The sequence below is a fragment of the Scylla paramamosain genome, chromosome 34, assembly GCF_035594125.1.
Source record: "Scylla paramamosain isolate STU-SP2022 chromosome 34, ASM3559412v1, whole genome shotgun sequence".
Lineage (NCBI taxonomy): Eukaryota > Metazoa > Arthropoda > Malacostraca > Decapoda > Portunidae > Scylla > Scylla paramamosain.
In genome coordinates, this window is record NC_087184.1 from 11,592,720 (window position 1) to 11,612,177 (window position 19,458).

Genomic DNA, 19,458 nt, shown 5'->3' on the forward strand with positions numbered 1-19,458 from the left:
TCAAAGGTTCTTCCAATGAACCCTACTAATTTATTTGGCGTCTTTACTGTTTCTGTGCAGTGTTGACTCGGCTTTAGGTCTTTTGTCACAACGACACCAAGATCTCTTTCTTTATCGGCGCTTGACAGTGGCATGTTATTCATTACATATCTCGCCTGAACATTGTTGCTTCCGATATGTAGAATTTTACGCTTTTCCAAATTGAATTTCATCTGTCATTTTCTGCCCAGCTTGTTAGTTTATTGAGGTCACACTGTAGCTCTGGCATTGTGACACTGACGTTACTCAGCTTGTTATTTTGGTGCCGTCTGCAAATTTACTTATTTTGCAACTGATCCCTTCATCAATATCATTAATGTATATTATAAAGAGTACTGGTCCTAATACAGAGTCTTGAGGAACGCCGTTATTTACCTTATGCCAATCTGATTCTTTTCCATTTATCACAACACGCTGTTTTCTGTCAGAGAGCCAGTCTCTCAGCCATTTCAGGGTGTTTCCGGCAATGCCGTGAGCTTTTACTTTACTGAGGAGTCTCTTATGGGGAACAGTGTCGAAAGCTTTCTGGAAATCAAGGTAGATTATATCAACAGCTTTTGTCTCGTCATACGAGTTAAATACTTCATGAAAGAAGTCTAGTAAGTTTGTTAAGCAGCAACGCTTGATTCTGAAACCTTTATGATTTTATTTTCTTCTAAATCTTTAAGTTTTATCTCTGATTATTGTTTCCATCAGCTTGCACACTACTGAAGTGAGACTGATCGGCCTGTAATCGGCTGGAAGAGATTTATTTCCTTTTTTAAAGGTTGGCGTGACATTTGCTAATTTCCATTCGTGGGGAACTTTACCCGCTAGTGAAGTTTTATTGAATAAAATCGTAAACGGTTTCACGAGCTCATTTCTTGCTTCTTTAAGAAGCCTGGGTGATATCTTGTCTGGCCCGGGTGTTTTGTTTACGTTCAAGCTCTTCGTGAATGAGAGGATTTCATTTTATGTGATGGGGAAGTCTGGAGGAGGAGGAGGAATAAGAACAAGATGAACGAGAAAAAGGAAAGGAATAATGAAAGGAAGAAACAACAGCAGCAACAACAACAGCAACAACAACAACAAATGTACCGCTATTATATACACGTTTAAAAATGACCTTACACGACTGCTACACGCACACACACACACACACACACATACACAAACAATCCACTTGGTCACTCTGATCCACAAAAGCCTCTTTTTTAATTATTCCACTGACTGCGACATGAAACTGAAGAGAAAACAAAAATAACCATCTCTCTCTCTCTCTCTCTCTCTCTCTCTCTCTCTCTCTCTCTCTCTCTCTCTCTCTCTCTCTCTCTCTCAATGTATTATCTTTAATTTCACAACTGGGTCGTGAGGAAATGGAAACAGAAAATGAAACTAACCATATCGCGCACGAGAGAGAGAGAGAGAGAGAGAGAGAGAGAGAGAGAGAGAGAGAGAGAGAGAGAGAGAGAGAGAGAGAGAGAGCCACGTAACGCATCACTGTTTTATTTGTTATTCTTTAGAGGCATCCCTTTCATCAGTTAATTTACCTACCTGTCTATCTACCTGTCTGTCTATCTATCTACCTGTCTACCTGCAGCGTGTGTTACCTCTATTCGTTTTTCTGTCCACCTGGTTTTCTTCATGTACTTAACAATTACACTAAATGATTTGCAAGTATAATTTTTCTAATGTTTCCTGTCTATCTCCTTATACTTGTCTATCTACTTATGTGTATCAGTTTGTATTTGTATTCGTTAAGCTATCTACCAATCTACATATCTACCATCTCCCCATCTATGTGTGCGCGTCTATCTATCTGCCAGTCTATTTGTCTATCAGTCTATCTTATCTTCCTAAATGTGTATTTATCTATCGAGGAATTTATCTACTAGTCTTTCTATCAATCTATCTATGTACCTGTCTGCTTATATATCAACCCATCACACACACACACACACACACACACACACACACACACACACACACACACACGAATAACTCAAAAATCCATGCAAACACATCCACACAAACACATTCCGTACATTCAAAACAGCTAGAAAAAAAAAAAAAGAGGGTTAAAAATTTTCAACCTTGATTTATCTCTTCAATTACCGCTTCACTTATCTGCAGCCATTCATTTAGCTACATTTACCTGCGCGCCTCTATCTATCTCCATCTATCTGTGTGGCACGCCTGAAGCACGGGGGTCGAGTTGGCAGCAGTACGTGTATTGTTTTGTTAAATAAACTCATTTGTCTTTTTCCCTTTTTATCCTCGCAAAAGGGTACACACGCTATATGCTACTCGCTGTTTTATTGTGAAGAGAAACAACACCAGCTCGCTAACTAGTGCTGCATTAGTGTGTGTGTGTGTGTGTGTGTGTGTGTGTGTGTGTGTGTGTGTGTGTGTGTGTGTGTGTGTGTGTGTGTGTGTGTGTGTGTGTGATGTGTACCTTTCTGGATCATATTCTGAAAACCTCCTGCGCTGCACCTCCACTACTTTCAAAAAGCCTTTAGTTAAGTTACACCGGATTTTTTATGCGTTATTTTTACGTTTCTAGTGACAGATTAACATGATTTCCCCATTATCAGCTGGAGAAACAGTCTTGAAAATCCGGCTAATGATCTGAATGGCCTTTGAAAATAGTCGTATTGAGGGCAAAGCGTTTCAGAATACTTCCTTTTGTTTTAATGTCTGTCTGTCTGTCTGTCTGTCTGTCTGTCTGTCTCTGTCTGTCTGTCTGTCTCTCTGTCTGTCTGTCTGTCTGTCTACGTATCTTCTGTCTGTATCTTTCATTTCTATGTATATGTTTTCAAGCTTAGATTAGTTTCAACATTTAAAATTATGTTTGTCTATTCATCTATGATTATTTGTTTATATCTATCAGTTTCTGTAACTTTATTTTATTTATTCCTTTACTTTTACTTACACTTAAAACATTCAAACATCTATCTATTTATCTATCAATCTATATATCTATGTGTGTGCTTCTTTCTATCTATCTATCTATCTATCTGTGTATTCATTTACCTACAATGAATTTTTAGAGACTTTTTCGTTTTTTTTTTTTGTAACTCTCTTGAGGATTATTCGGGATTAATTTAATGGAGGAAAAAAATACATTGTTTGTAGTCTAATTATTGGATTAAATGCATCAATTACATTAGCTTTTAATTACACAGTTATTCATCTATCCAACTAACCATCAATCTATTTATCAACCTATCTACGTATCTATCTATCTACATAAACATCTACCTATTTACCAGTCTGTCTATATCTATCTACCTACCCATCTATCTATTTGTCAATCTACCTGTCTGTCTGTCTGCCTGCCTATCTACCTAACAGCCTACTTACCTACCTACTGTCTATCCTTTCATCCATCTACCTAAGTATCTATCTATCTACCTAACCTTCATATTATTCACCTATCATTCCATTCTTCTGTCCACCAATCTATGTACCCACCCACCTATCCATCTATCCACTTATCCACCCACCGATCCATATCTACCCACAAATCCATACCCAAAACCTTTCCACAAAACCTGCTCCCAAATTCAGGCGAGATAAGACGTACCTGAGACCCTTCCTACCTGGGCCCCCGCCGTCCACTCACATCAGGTACAGGGAGATTAGGGGGGAGGGAGGAGCAGATGAAAGGAGAGAGGGAGAGATGACCACTGAAGGAAAAATCATTGTGGAGAAGAGGGGTGGAGGGAAGGGAAAGAAGGGAAGGGAAGGGGGAGGAGGAGGGGTGGTTGGTTCAAAGATGGAAGAGCGTTGCTAAGAGGGAGGAGGAGGAGGAGGAGGAGGAGGAGGAGGAGGAGGAGGAGGAGGAGGAGGAGGAGGAGGAGGAGGAGGAGGAGGGCAAAATATATAATATATAGATAGAAAAGAAGATGGATTAGAGCAAGAGGCTGGTTGAGGAAGGAGGAGGAGGAGGAGGAGGAGGAGGAGGAGGAGGAGGAGGAGGAGGAGGAGGAGGAGGAGGAGGAGGAGGAGGAGGAGGAGGAGGAGGAGGAGGAGGAGGAGGAGGAAAAAGGAAAAAGAAAAAAGGAGGAGGAGAAAAAGAAGAGCAAAAACAAACAAACAGACAACAGCAACAAAATGATGATGATGATGATGATGATGATGACGATAATAATAATAATGAACAAAAACAACAAGAAAACAAGAACAAGAAAACAAGGAAAATAGAACAAAAAATACACGAAAGGATCTCTCTCTCTCTCTCTCTCTCTCTCTCTCTCTCTCTCTCTCTCTCTCTCTCTCTCTCTCTCTACCAGCCCGTGCCAAGCCTCAACACGACAGCCAATCACAGGGACATGTTTGCTCGGCCGCTCATACGTCATCGCCGCGACAGCCAATAGCGTAACGATGCCAAACAAGACCAGCCAATCACCGCCTCTGTTTATCCCTAGCCAAAATAAAGCTTAAAAAAAAAAAAAAAAAAGGAAGGCGTTGAAAAGTGAAACTAAAAAAACTTCGTATAAACTTCAAACATCAAACTTAAGTAATGTTTATCTTCTGTTGCCTCCTTCCTTCCCTCCTTCCCTCCTTCCTTCCTTCCTTCCTTCCTTCCTTCCTTCCTTCCTTCCTTCCTTCCCCGATTCCTTGCCTGATTTATTTCTTTTTCTTTCCTGACTCCTCCTTTCCTTCTTCCTATCTCCCTTTCATCCTTCCTTCCTTCCTACCTTGCTTGCTTGCTTGCATCTTTTCTTTCTTTCTTCTTTTCTTGATTTCCTCCTTCATTCATTCCTTCCTCCATTCATTGTTTTTTTTATTCTTTCTATTCCTCCTCCTCCTCTTCTTCTTCTTTCATTCTTTCGAGCTTAATTTTCTTCCTTCCTTTCTTCCTTTCATTTAATTTCACCTTCCTTCCTACAGTCTCTCATTCCCTTTTTTCTTCTTCTTCCTCCTCCTCCCTCTTCTTCTCTTTTTCTTCCCTCCTCCGTTTTTTCCCTTGCTCTTTTCTTCTCCATTTCTTATTCCATCTTTCTTTCTCACCATTGTTTGTTTTTTTCTTCTTTGTCTCTCCTTTCCCTCTTTCTTTTTCGTCCTACATTTTTTTATCCATTTCCTCCCTTTCTTCCCTCCTTCCTCTTATTCCTTCTTACTTCATTTCCTCTCTCCCTCCTTCGTTTCTACTTTAATTTCCTTTTCTCTTTTTTTTCCTGTTGACCTACATTCATTTCCTGCTTCGTATTTCTCTCTCTCTCTCTCTCTCTCTCTCTCTCTCTCTCTCTCTCTCTCTCTCTCTCTCTCTCTCTCTCTCTCTCACTTCTGGTTTCCGCTTCCTTCTCTCTCTTCCTACCTGCCGTGTTCCTCCTCTTTTCTTCCCTCAATTTCCTGTAGTCTTCCTCCTCCTCCTCCTCCTCCTCCTCCTCCTCCGTTCCTTGATCTCTTTCGCTTTTCATTTCTAACCTCACTCCATCTCCCTCTATCCGTTCCTTTTTTTCATTCTCTCTCTCTCTCTCTCTCTCTCTCTCTCTCTCTCTCTCTCTCTCTCTCTCTCTCTCTCTCTCTCTCTCTCTCTCCCTCTCTCTAATAAAGCGAGAAATTCCATAGGTCATAACTGAAGAGAAAATAAAAAGACTAGAAAAAGAAATAGGGGAGGGACAGAGAGAGAGAGAGAGAGAGAGAGAGAGAGAGAGAGAGAGAGAGAGAGAGAGAGAGAGAGAGAGAGAGAGGGTGTATATTACATTCAAAATGAGCATCGCTTTAAAAAAAAATCTGAAAACATGAAAAATTATACATAAAAAGACAGAAACGCAAACACACTGGTATTACATTTGTGTGTGTGTGTGTGTGTGTGTGTGTGTGTGTGTGTGTGTGTGTGTGTGTGTGTGTGTGTGTGTGTGTGTGTGTGTGTGTGTGTGCTGACTTATATACCGAGCTAAAGGAAAAATAAATAAAGCGAAATCAGAGTAAAAACATTGAGAGAGAGAGAGAGAGAGAGAGAGAGAGAGAGAGAGAGAGAGAGAGAGAGAGAGAGAGAGAGAGAGAGAGAGAGAGAGAGAGAGAGAGAGTGTGTGTGTGTGTGTGTGTGTGTGTAGTACAAATGTAATTACTGTATATCCTTTTAGTAGTAGTAGTAGTAGTAGTAGTAGTAGTAGTAGTAGTAGTAGTAGTAGTAGAACAAGAACAAGGAAAGAACAAGAAGACCAAGTAGAAGAATAGAAAAAAACAGTAGCACCAATTCACAAAACCAATTAAATTCACAAAAAAAGAAAAGAAAAGAAAGAAAAAGCAAAACATCACTAATCGGATCCCTACCTCACCACCACCACCACCACCGCCACCACAACAATAATTAGCCACAACAACCACTCGGAGCAACAAACACATTCTCTCCTAACGCTCTGAACAATCGCCCCCTTTCGCGTCTTCTGATTGGCCGCCACCATCAACCAATCACACGCCAGTCTGCCTTGCGACACTCACAAGATAGTAGTATTATTTGATCCCACCCAGCGCTCTCTCTCTCTCTCTCTCTCTCTCTCTCTCTCTCTCTCTCTCTCTCTCTCTCTCTCTCTCTCTCTCTCTCTCTCTCTCTCTCTCTCTCTTCTTCCTTCCACGCTATTTCTTACTTTCTCCCTTACACTTTCACGCTTTTCTTTCCTCCTCACTCCTCTACTTCTCACTACCTACCTGCCTCTCACTCACTCACTCACCCAGTCATGCCATCGCCAGAATAAATCATAGTTACCCACTCACCGACAAAAAAGGCAGCAAAAGAAAACGGGAACTCCAGGCATCTACGTCGCCTCCACCAAAACTAAGTTCACGTAAGTAAAAAGATAAGTTACACTACTTGATTCCCTCCTCCTCCTCCTCCTCCTCCTCCTCCTGGTGCGATGTAATATAGAAAGTTTCCCCCGGCGGAGTGACAGATGATGATGGAATGTTGCTACGTGTACAGCAGCTTAGGTAAAGGTACAGAGAAGAGGAGGAGGTGGAAGAGTAAACACACACGAGGGCGCGCGCACACACATACACGTACACACCAGCCCAGCCGAGCAATGAATGAGTGAGTTCTGACGGATTTTTCTACGAAGCTAGGCACCACTGAGAGAGAGAGAGAGAGAGAGAGAGAGAGAGAGAGAGAGAGAGAGAGAGAGAGAGAGAGAGAGAGAGAGAGAGAGAGAGACAAAGGTTTAGAAATAAAGAAAAGAATGAAAGTAAGGAAGGAATGTGGAGGAGGAAAGAGTAAGGGAAGGAAAGAAAGAAAGGAATGGAGAGGAGGAAAGGAGTAAAGAGAGAAGAGAAGGAAGCGAGACAAGAGGAAAAAGGAAAAAAAAAAGGAAAATACAAATTACAATATGCTACTGGCAGAGAGAGAGAGAGAGAGAGAGAGAGAGAGAGAGAGAGAGAGAGAGAGAGAGAGAATAGGACACGAGAGGTAATATACAGGATGACTTAGGAGTTGACAATATATTACCTAAAGTAGCAAATCTTCAAATCTTCCGCACATGCATCCGTTTTCTATTTCCTTCTGCAGCCACACGGATTCTTTTCAATCACCCAAACCAACGAGTATTTTTAGCATTTCATCTAATAGTAAAGGTACAATGCGAAAGGATTTAAGATTTTCTACAAGGTTTCTACTCATGATGACATTCTCGTGTATCTTTTCTTCCTTTCTTCCTTCCTTCCCTCCTTCTTTCCTCCTCCTCCTTCTGTGTTAATGTAAGACGTGTGTTTCTAAGTGGCTATTATTAAGACAATTTTCAAAGGCCTCTGGAGGGATAGGCTGTGTTCAAAATGGTGTTTCTCTCTCTCTCTCTCTCTCTCTCTCTCTCTCTCTCTCTCTCTCTCTCTCTCTCTCTCTCTCGTTTGATATATTCTTAAGACAATATTTTTTTGTTTTTTCTTTTTGTTTTATTTATTTTGTGTGTATTCGTTTATTCTATTTTTTTTTATTTGTTCGTCTATTTGTTTTCCTTGTTTTTTTTCTTTTCTTTCTTAGTTTTAATCAAGAAAGCTGGCAAAGGATACTACAATTACAAACCCCGCTCAAGATGTCGCTCCCAAAATGACCACAACAGATTCCAAAAACTTTACTAATTTACTTCCCGAGCTGCCCTGATACTCCCCTCCTGACACAGCTGTACTAGTGGGACGCCCTGCATAGCTACAACCTGTACCCACACTCAGCGTCGATATTTTATTCTGGTATCAGTAACAAGAAAAGAGCGCGTTTTTTTTTTTTTTTCAGCATGATCGATTGGCAGCCCTGACGACCCTGAGCCACTGGCAACCCACACGTTTGAAATTGTGTATGCGCTTCGCTTTCCGCTGGCAACCCACACGTCTGAAATTGTGCATTCACTTCGCTTTTCGAATACTTATCACTGTTAATGATATATACAGACAACATTTAGCATTTCATTATTTAAAACTCAATATTTCCTGCATTTGTAGGTATTCGCCATTGCTGCATGTGTGTATTATTAATCACGGTATGTATTTCTCAACGATACCACAGATGGAAATAGGTAGGTGTGTTTCATACAGGGACTGCCACGTGTAAGCCTGGTCGCTTCTTGCAGCTTCCCTTATTTCTTATGTTCTTATGTTCTTATACCGCATGCACGCCTTCAGACAGTGTTGGCGCGGAGGTTGGCAGTGTTGCAACTATGAAGGAATGGAACACTTCTTACTACACTGCACAGTTTACACACGCATAAAAAACACATGTCAAATACTGCAACACTTACATCTAGAAAACGTAGTTGACATAATAGCAAATTTATTACTATTTCGAAACTACAAAGAACAAATACTAACAAGGAAAACATCAATAAAGCAAACGTGGACAAGAAGGAAACTGCTCATTTCAGATTCAATAAACAAAATAAGAAAGATGGTCGTTGGGAGCCTTGGCAAAGATTTATCTCGCCAGAATCAATGAACTGAACTGAGTACGACGATGCAAGTTTTAGTACCCGTGACCAAGACTGTACCACCACCACCACCACCACACAGATTACAACTTCGGTTCGTATTATTAAATATTTCGATATATCTCCTCGATATATATCCATCACCTTCGTGGCCTTTCAAAACAATCTTCTTGAAAGTCCAACTCGTTTAAGAGCAAAGGCCAACGTCTAATTTTTAATAACACTGGTCTGGTTGTGGTTGTTTAACTTTGCAAGAGTGTATACATCAACCTTGTGAGCAAAATTTTCGTGCCATCAGTAGGAAAACACACGTGGGAAATACACACTTATTCTTTTTTTTTTTTTATGATCCTTTCTGACCTCTCTTAGGAAGTGCCACTTTTTTCTTTTTTCTTCCTCTCTTCTCTTCTTGTCGCCCTTGGCCAGTGCCCCATCACATTAAAATATATACATACATCTGTTGCCTTAAAAGCAAGTCCTTAGAAACCAAACTTTTAAGAACACAAGCCCTCGTTTAATTTTGAAGAACTCTTGCTTGGTTGTCGTTATTTGGGCGTGAACCTAGTGATCACTGAACAAAGAATTCGTACCATCAATAACAAAACACCCATCGGAACCGGACCAATTATCTGTAGCATTTTAATATAGCCATCAGAGCCCAAAGCAATTCAGAGTACGAACCGTGGATGTGCTCGCCACCACAGCTGCATCGCCAAGCCGAGAGACGCTGAGGCGGCAAGAGTGACCACCTCCTTTAATATGAGAAGGCTTCTAAAACGGGCGACAGAGTGGCACGTAGCGACGGGACTCGACTAGCAACTAAAGAAGAGAGAAACTATTGCCATCACAGACGCCACCTCACCACCGCTTTGCTGAGAAGTGTAACTCATTCCTTAAACCCTTTCAATACCGAATCGATTATTATATTCTAGATTTTACTTGAGGATTTTAGTTGAGGATGGTACTTCTCAAATTATCAAAAGGGGTTATAACTTATTCGTTATTCATTTAATATAATTGTATCCTATTTATGACTGACAGGATATTACCAAGTTAAGGATAGTAAGTTTCATTATCAAAGGGTTATAAATCATCTAGCTACTTATCCAATGCATTATTATTTGTATTTTACTTAGTTTGACTGACACGTATCTGTTATGTTTGAAAGTTATTTGTTAGTAATGAGTTAAAATTCAATGGCGATAATAAAGGCTGGTATTGTCAAGTTAGTGTTGTAATGACTGACTGATAGGTGAGCTGATGAAATTTAGAAGTTGTATATAGTACTGAATGCGTTTGGAAAATATTAGGGCAAAAATAAAGGTTGGAATGGTAAAATTATCAACGCAGTGGTTAATGTGAGAATCTGAAGTTCCACGAAATATTTATTATAGTGATTTTATGAAGAGAAAACTTTAAAATTTTGAGTTAAGATTTCGTTCTTTTTAATTAACGCTTTGAGATTGATGTAGAGACATTGAGGAAAACTATAGATTATTCCACAGATCAATTCAGTTTGTTTTTATTCCTTCATTCATCCACCAATTTATTAATTCACACAGTTAGTTCGTCTGTTATTCATTTATTCTTTTTTTTTTTTTTTTTGCTTCAGTGAGCAAATTCGGGAGTCAGTCAGTTAATTGATCAATAAATCAATCATTAAGTTTTCCCTTCCTGCTTTAATCTATTCTTCCATCCACCCATCCATTTATCCCTTACTTTATTCCTTCCTTCCATCCACTGAACCATACTTTTTTACCTTCCTTCCATCCACCCAATCATTCTTTCCTTTTCTTCCTCCCATCCATTCAGCCAGCCTTCCTTCCTCCCTCCCATCCACTCAGCCAGCCTTCCTTCCTTCCTTCCTTCCTCCCTCCCATTCACTCAGCCAGCCTTCCTTCCTTCCTTCCTTCCTCCCTCCCATTCACTCAGCCAGCCTTCCTTCCTTCCTTCCTTCCTTCCTCTCATATGGTATTCAGTCAGTCAGTCAGTCAAATTCATCCACATAGCCAATAAGATTCATTCACATAGCCAATCAGATTCATCCACGTAGCCAATCAGTTGTTATCCATTCATTCACTCACTTCTTTCAATCAGCACCTCGGTTAACAAATCAGTCACTGAGATTTTCCTTCCTTCCTTTCATCCCTCCCTCTATTCATCAATCTTTTCCTTCATTCCATCTACCAACTATTCTTATCCTTCCTTGCTTCCTTCATTCCTCCCTCCTTTAAAGACACAGCAAAGGGTGACTCAAGTGTGTTCAAGGTGGTCTCGACAAGCAATCATCGGTCACGTCACCTTTAGACACGCGACGCACAGGTGTTCCCGAGACCCGCAGGTGATGGATTTCACCTTCAGGCGCAGCAAGACTTATGGAGGGACTTGCACGGGCCGTCTTTGGTTTTTGTGTTACGGTATTTAGGGTTTTTGTTTTTGTATGATTAATGATTGGCTGGCTGACCGACTGACTGACTGACTGACTGACTGACTGTGACTGACTGACTGACTGACTTGTTTGTTTACTGATTGGCTGGCTGACCGATTGACTGACTGACTGACTTTTTTGTTTACTGATTGGCTGGCTGACCGACTGACTGACTGACTTCTTTACTGATTGGCTGGCTGACTGACTGAGTGCCTGATTTGTTTACCGATTCACTGACTTTTTTACTGATAACTGAATGACTGATAGACTTCGCTATTTACTGACTGACTAAGTGACTGACTGACTTATCTTGTGACAATGACTGATTTCTTTACTGATTACATAACTGGCAGATTTACTCAACCACCAAATGACTGATTAACTGACTGACTCATTTAGTGATTGAATTATTCATTTTTAATTAACTGAATGACTGACTGACTTTGAGAGATTGACTCCTTGACTGAAATATACTGATTACACGAATGACTGACATTATCACTGATTGACCAAATGGCTGACATGATTGTATGTGTGTGTGTGTGTGTGTGTGTGTGTGTGTGTGTGTGTGTGTGTGTGTGTGTGTGTGTGTGTGTGTGTGTGTGTGTGTAGATGTATACAGGTACATATCCACGGGTACAAACAGAGGAACGGAACAACAACAATACAACAACAACAACAACAACAACAACATCACCAAGATAACAAGGTACAAGGGCCATTAGTTATGTATTTTCAACTACAGTTATTATCCCCCTCAGGTTAATTAGCAGAGTCAGCCTCACCTGCAAAGGGCCACACAGGTGCAACAAAGGTTAATTGGAGCTTGTTACGTCATTACACCCACTCTCAACAGCCTTGTTACTCTTGTTTATTGTTCGCCTGTTTAGCGGGAATGAGGAGGAGATGGTGACTGTAATGGTGATGAAGAAAACGAGGAAAGGGAGGAGGAAGAAGAAAGAAAGAAAAAAAGGAGGAAGATAAATATGAATGGTGTAAAAAAAATTTGATAAAACTATCAGTAAAGGAGGAGGAGGAGGAGGAGGAGGAGGAGGAGGAGGAGGAGGAGGAGGAGGAGGAGGAGGAGGAGGAGGAGGAGAGGAAAGGGTTGGAAGGTAAGGATGATTGGCGTAAAAAACTGATAAAACAAAACGAAAAGAATAAACAGAAACAGCAAAAAGTCAAATCATTCTTTCAAAATAAAAAAAAATTTCATTGCGTGTTTGTTGATCAAATAAAAAAGAACAAATTACTTAAACAAGCAAAACCAGAGAGAGAGAGAGAGAGAGAGAGAGAGAGAGAGAGAGAGAGAGAGAGAGAGAGAGAGAGAGAGGTGGGGGAGGGGATTTGAAAGTGAGTGCTTTATTCAAGAAATATTTTTCCCCACCCTGACAGTTTGTAGCCTCGCCCTTACACCCTTAACCGGGATGTTGTACAAATGGATTACTCTCTCTCTCTCTCTCTCTCTCTCTCTCTCTCTCTCTCTCTCTCTCTCTCTCTCTCTCTCTTTCTCAATTCGCGTATTTTTTCCATCGTTCTTTCATTTCACTACATTTCCCCATACGCTATTGCTCTCCTCCTTGTCCTCCTCCTTGTCCTCCTCCTCCTCCTCCTCCTCCTCCTCCTCCTCCTCCTCCTCCTCTCGAACCATATACAGATACAATATAGCAAGATTTCTGCGGGCATGTGTGTGAGTCGGTGTAGTGAGTGAGAGAGAGAGAGAGAGAGAGAGAGAGAGAGAGAGAGAGAGAGAGAGAGAGAGAGAGAGAGAGAGAGAGAGAGAGAGAGAGAGAGAGAGAGAGAGAGAGAGACTGAATGTTGTGGAAAGAAAAGAATGTGAGAAGTGGAAAAAGAAAAAGAAAAAGAAAAAAAGGAGGAGCAAGACGAAGAAGTACAACAACAACACGTAGGAGAAAATGAAAATAAAAAACGAAGAAAAGAATGAATAAAAGAGGACGAAGAGATAATAGGGAAACAGCTCGTTAACTATTTATATATCCCCCCAATCTATTTAACACCTGGGAAATCACCTTCACTCACGGTAATTATCCTCACCTCAACTACCTGTGCGTGTTTGTAGGTGTCAAATACAAGAAAGAAGGGATGGACTTGTTTCATGATTGTGTGTGTGTGTGTGTGTGTGTGTGTGTGTGTGTGTTTTCTGAATAGTTATGGACTGACAGACTGATTAAATGACTGAGTGACTGGTTAATGACTGACTACCGGATTGCCTCGTTGACTGACTGACCTGCATACTCAATGGTTGATTTTATTTACTGACTGATTTGCGCACTAACTTCCTGACTGACTGATTCTACTGCTTGACAGTGAATAAATGAATTAATGACTTTTATTTACAATCTGCTTGAGTAACTGAATGACTGAAGGAATGCACAAAACTAATGTTCAAAAGAGAAAGGAAGGGAGAATTTATGTATGAAAAGATGGAAGAAAAGGAAAAGAGGAAGGAAGGATGAATGAATGGATGAAAAGAAGAGAAAAGGAAGGATAAATGTATGAAAAACGAAAAAAAAAGGAAAAAAATGAGAAGGAAAAAAGAAAAATAGGAGTAACAAGACCTCAATGATGATAGAGATGAAAAGAATAAAGGAAGACAAGAAGACACGAAGTAAAAAAAAACGGAAGAAATAACAAAACCAATAAAACAGACAAATTAACTAACAAAACACACACACACACACACACACACACACACACACAACCATTAAGACCTAAACAAAAGCCAATACTTACTTTCCACTTTACAAACCCCACGACCATCTGACATTCTTCTCCTGCCCACATTTTCAAGTCAAAACTAAAGAGACGCAGGATATAATGATGTCTGTATTTCCCCCCACCCCCTACCCCCCTACCCCCCCTTGCTGTATTGGCGGAGAAGTGTATATATATTAAGTTTCCTCACACAATCTCCTTACCGTCCGTGAATGAAAGAGGAAAGTTAAATATTTCCTGCCGGGGATTAGAGAGAGAGAGAGAGAGAGAGAGAGAGAGAGAGAGAGAGAGAGAGAGAGAGAGAGAGAGAGAGAGAGAGAGAGAGAGAGAGAAAGGAATGGCAAAAAAAAATAAATAAAAATTGAAGGAGTGAGAGAGGAGGAGGAGGAAGAGGAGGAGGAGCAAGCAAGATGGATGGAGAGACGAAAAGTGAGAGAACGAAAGAAACAGAGGAAGGTGAAAGGAAGGAGAACAGAAAGAGGAAAACGAAGAAGACGGAGGCAGAAGACGAGAAATTCGAAGGGGGAGAGAAGAAGGGGAGGAAGGAGTGATGCAGAAATGCAGGGAACGAAGGAAGAAGGAAGGAGGGAGAGTGAAGAAGCAAGACGCAAAGCAAGGGGAAGGAGGGGAAGAAAGATGAAAGGTGACGAAAGGAAGAGAAGCAGAAAAGGGGAAGGAGAAGGAATCCAATTTGAAGACGACAGAAAGAGAGAGAGAGAGAGAGAGAGAGAGAGAGAGAGAGAGAGAGAGAGAGAGAGAGAGAGAGAGAGAGAGAATGAAATATAGTAAAGGAAAAGAACTGGCGAAAGAATTAATGAAAAGAATAAGAGGGAATGAAACAGAGGGAAGAAAAATGAAAGGTTAAGAAAAGAAAGATACGTGAGAGAGAGAGAGAGAGAGAGAGAGAGAGAGAGAGAGAGAGAGAGAGAGAGAGAGAGAGAGAGAGAGAGAGAGAGAGAGAGAGAAACCTAAAATGAAAATCTGCCACCAATCCAACCCAATCTAAAGTAATACACAAACAAACAAATAAACAAACAAATAGACAAATAAACAAACAAGTTAACACACAAAGCAACAAACTCCCACACACACACACACTCAAGCACGCACGTACCACCACCACCACCACCACTACCACCAACAACAACAACAACAACAACAACTAGCACGGCAAACTCACTCGTGCTCACCTGCGTAATTGCACCTGCAGCAACAATGTTTACCTGACGGCTGCGGCAGTGAGGAAGGGGGAGGGGCGTTGAGGGGGGAGAGCCAATACGGAATGCTAAATTGTAGACTCCCACTCTAAGGAACTTTTCAGTCTACCTTTGCTGTTCATTAGTTTTCTTTCTTTTTTTTTTTTTGTGTTTTTTTTTTTATTACGAATGCAGTGGTGGGTAGACTTGTTTTGGTGTGTAGTAGTAGTAGTAGTAGTAGTAGTAGTAGTAGTAGTAGTAGTAGTAGTAGTAGTAGTAGTAACAAAAAATGAGGATGGGAACGAGAAGGAAAAATATGAAACAGGAAAAAAAAATACCAGAAAGAGGAAAGAAAACGACATTGACAAGAACAACAAGAGTGACAACAAAAGAAACAAACAAGAAAAGATAAAGAAGAAAAGCATTGATAACTTCCGTCCTCTTGAGAAAACACAGCCCAACTCTTCCTCTCTCGCTTTACGTGTGTGTGTGTGTGTGTGTGTGTGTGTGTGTGTGTGTGTGTGTGTGTGTGTGTGTGTGTGTGTGTGTATGTGTGTGTGTGTGTATGTATGTATGTGTGTGTGTGTGTGTGTGTGTGTGTGTGTGTGTGTGACCTCTCCTATCATTTCCTCAAAACAAGATGCAAAACTATTCCGAGTCCTCTCTCTCTCTCTCTCTCTCTCTCTCTCTCTCTCTCTCTCTCTCTCTCTCTCTCTCTCTCTCTCTCTCTCTCTCTCTCATATGCCTCCCTCCCTTGTTCTCTTAGAGAGAGAGAGAGAGAGAGAGAGAGAGAGAGAGAGAGAGAGAGAGAGAGAGAGAGAGAGAGAGAGAGAGAGAGAGAGAGAGAGAGAGAAATGAAGTATGTATAAACTTTGAAGTGGAAATGACTTGAGAACATAGCCAAGTTTTCACGGTTTCACCACCACCACCACCACTGCTAAGGCTGCGATGGTGATGGTGGTGGTGGTGGTGGTGGTGGTAAAGGTGAGTGATTGAATATGCAGCAGCTGTTCTCAGTAGTGAGCAAAGCACCATCTGATGTATTGAAAGACACTGAAACACTCCCCTCCTCTCCCCCACCTTCCCCCACTATGACCAGTAACAGCATTCAGTATTAATACGTGCACAGGGAGGGAGAGGGAGAGGGAGGGGGAGAGAGAGAGAGAGAGAGAGAGAGAGAGAGAGAGAGAGAGAGAGAGAGAGAGAGAGAGAGAGAGAGAGAGAGAGAGAGAGAGAGAGAGATTGTGTCGTGATAAATATATGAAAAGAAGGGATGGGAAGCAAGGATGAAAAGGAGAAAAAAGAAAAAGCGAGATGAAAAAAGAAGAAAACGATGAAGAGGAAGACCACAACCACCACTAAAACCAAAAACAAAACGAAAAAAACGAAAACAAAAACAAAAGTAATAAAAAACGAACAAAACGAGAAAAAAGAAAAGCAGAAGGAAGGAAGGAAGGAAGGAAGGAAGGAAGGAGGCAGTGAAGGGGGACCATAACGACACAAAAGGAGCAGGTGACGTAACACTCCTTTGTCTTATAACAAGATGGCGTGCCTAAGTACTCCACTCCTGTACTTTGATTTACTATAAGCACGAGAGAAGGGCGGGGAAGTGACCAGGAGGAGGAGGAAGACGAGGGACAGAGTGAATGGCTCTCAAACTACCATTCTCTTCCCTCGTTTTCTTTTTGAGACCAAACAAGAGGTGGTTGGTTTATTCTCTTGTCCCATTTCCTTCTCTACATTCTCTACGCATTATTTCATTTTCTATAATTCGCTCAGTTATGTATGTTTACTGTATCAGATATTTCCTTCATCTCCCCTTTCCACTCTTTTTTTTATTCTTTCTCTCTCTTTAACCGTGTGCTAACTGTTCCTTTTTTTTTCTTACAATTGTTTGCACTAAAATACACTATCTTTGACCTCCGCCCAATGTCCTGTGAATCCCCGACAAGGTCACAGATCAACTACAACGTGACAGACTATGTCAAGGCTTACGTTCGGTTTACGACATAACAAGGAGAAAAAGGGTAACAAGATACCAATATGAGCAACACTAGCGCTCTCTCTTTCTCTCTCTCTCCTCTCTCTCTCTCTCTCTCTCTCTCTCTCTCTCTCTCTCTCCTCTCTCTCTCTCTCTAGGCATGATCAAGTTACTTTTTGTACGGTTTAATTAATCTGCCAAAGAGAAACAAAGGAATAACGATACGAGGAAAGCGAGGAAGGAGAGTAAGCCAACGGTGAAAGGCAGGGGAGAGAGAGAGAGAGAGAGAGAGAGAGAGAGAGAGAGAGAGAGAGAGAGAGAGAGAGAGAGAGAGAGAGAGAGAGAGAGAGAGAGAGAGAGAGAGAGAATGAAGATGAAACAAGGGAGCAGCAGAGCATCACACATTGATCCACGGTGAGGACAAGAGGGACTTGCCACATTTCCATATGAAAAGCCCGATGCTTGAGTCTGCCCTGAATATTCATGGCGCCGGAGTCCGTTTTCTATCTCTCGTCAGTCAACCCCTAGATTGTTGTTGACTCTCCTGCTCAACAACTGTACGTGTGTCTATTTATTGTTATTTGTTTTGTCTCGGTTCTTTCACGGACGCAATTTTAACTGTTTTCGTTTGCATTTGTCGCCCCCCACACCAACAAAAAAAAAAAAAGTAAGTGAATAAAAGAAAAAGGTGAACTGATGGTCTGACACGATATTTCCTGGTGTTAAAGAAAGAAAAAAATCAAGAATAATATAGTAAACAAGGCCCAGACTTCAGCAAATCCGAGATAAATGCCGAGATAAAATTGTAAATCTGAAATGCAAGTTGTGAGTCTAACCCAATGAAAAAGAAAAAAGAAAATATCAATGCTTTACTAGAATAAAAATAATGGTTAAATTTTAAAATGTCCACTTACTTTTATGGTCGGTACTCCTCCTATTAGCAGCAGCAGTAGTAATAGTAGTAGTAGTAGTAGTGAGTAGTAGTAGTAGTAGTTGTTGTTGAGGCGTGCCCATTGATATTTCTCTACTCCCTGCGATACCTTGGAGAGGAATGAATAAATATGAGAGAGAGAGAGAGAGAGAGAGGAGAGAAGAGAGAGAGAGAGAGAGAGAGAGAGAGCGAGCGAGCGAGCGAGCGCGCACACGCACGCACACACACACACACACACACACACACACACACACACGTCCATCATTTCAATTATATACACCTATATAATCAAAAACACAACCCAACAAACCTGATTAACTTAACAAAACAACCATAACTACCTCATCTTGCCCCAATCACCTCTGCAATCACGCAATAAACGCCACAAACACAATAACTCAGCCACACAGCGTCCTACCTCGCTGAACACTTCGGGTTGACTGATGCCTTCCACAAGCTTCTAGAATCACCCGCAAACTATCCTGCCTAACTACGCTGCATCCTATTGGCAGCAGCACCTCGTTCTCGTCCCTGATTGGCTGAAGTGTCCCGGCGTCCCTGATCACGTGATATTGTTTTCCTGTGATTGGTTGAGTGAAAGTAGAGAAGGTTTATAATAATGGTCACTGAAATTACGTGATACTTCTAATACTAATGCTGATACGAATACTGCTGATAACAAGAGTGGTAACAGTTATATCAGGTCATATAAAGAGAGAAATAGAAGAATTCAGCTTGGTATCAGTGGAAAATCAAGGCGTGTATCAGTGGTCTGGCGGCGTCGCAGTGTAGCCAAGACAAGAACCGTTATAGCTCCTTACCTGCCACACATATTTTATTTACTTTTTTATATTTTTTTTTCAAGCAAATACACGTAAACCATGACACGTTATCACAAAATGAAATGTATATAAAGACTTTTAAAGCAATTCTTTTCTATTTATCAAGGTTATACAACTATGTAGGTATAGAAAACCTCCTTCCATAGCAGAGGCTACGAGAGAGAGAGAGAGAGAGAGAGAGAGAGAGAGAGACCCCACCATTTTTACTGATCAAAAAATATACATGTTTCCCGCAAGAGTTCGCGGCAAATGGGAGAGGGAAGTGGTGGAATTTTCGACAACAAGCGCCAGGCAAGCATTCCTTCCGCGGCCACCAATAAAATGCAGAAACGAAGGTGAATAAAAGTTGGCATGGCAAGACTCTCTCTCTCTCTCTCTCTCTCTCTCTCTCTCTCTCTCTCTCTCTCTCTC

The 19,458-nt window shown here is 41.1% G+C and overlaps 1 long non-coding RNA gene across 4 annotated transcripts in view; it reads right to left on the bottom strand.

The window, feature by feature from the left end:
- Positions 1-18,739, bottom strand: part of LOC135090174 (uncharacterized) — a 167,008-nt gene extending 148,269 nt beyond the window's left edge. For 3 of the 4 annotated variants that reach the window (XR_010261804.1, XR_010261805.1, XR_010261802.1), the window contains exons 1-2: positions 18,547-18,646; positions 18,189-18,314 (exon numbers count right to left, since the gene is read on the bottom strand). This is a non-coding gene — a long non-coding RNA (uncharacterized LOC135090174). Of the gene's footprint in view, positions 1-18,188; positions 18,315-18,546 lie in introns of all 4 variants that reach the window. The other variant, XR_010261803.1, reaches the window with a different exon arrangement.
- Positions 18,740-19,458: the final 719 nt, after the last annotated feature.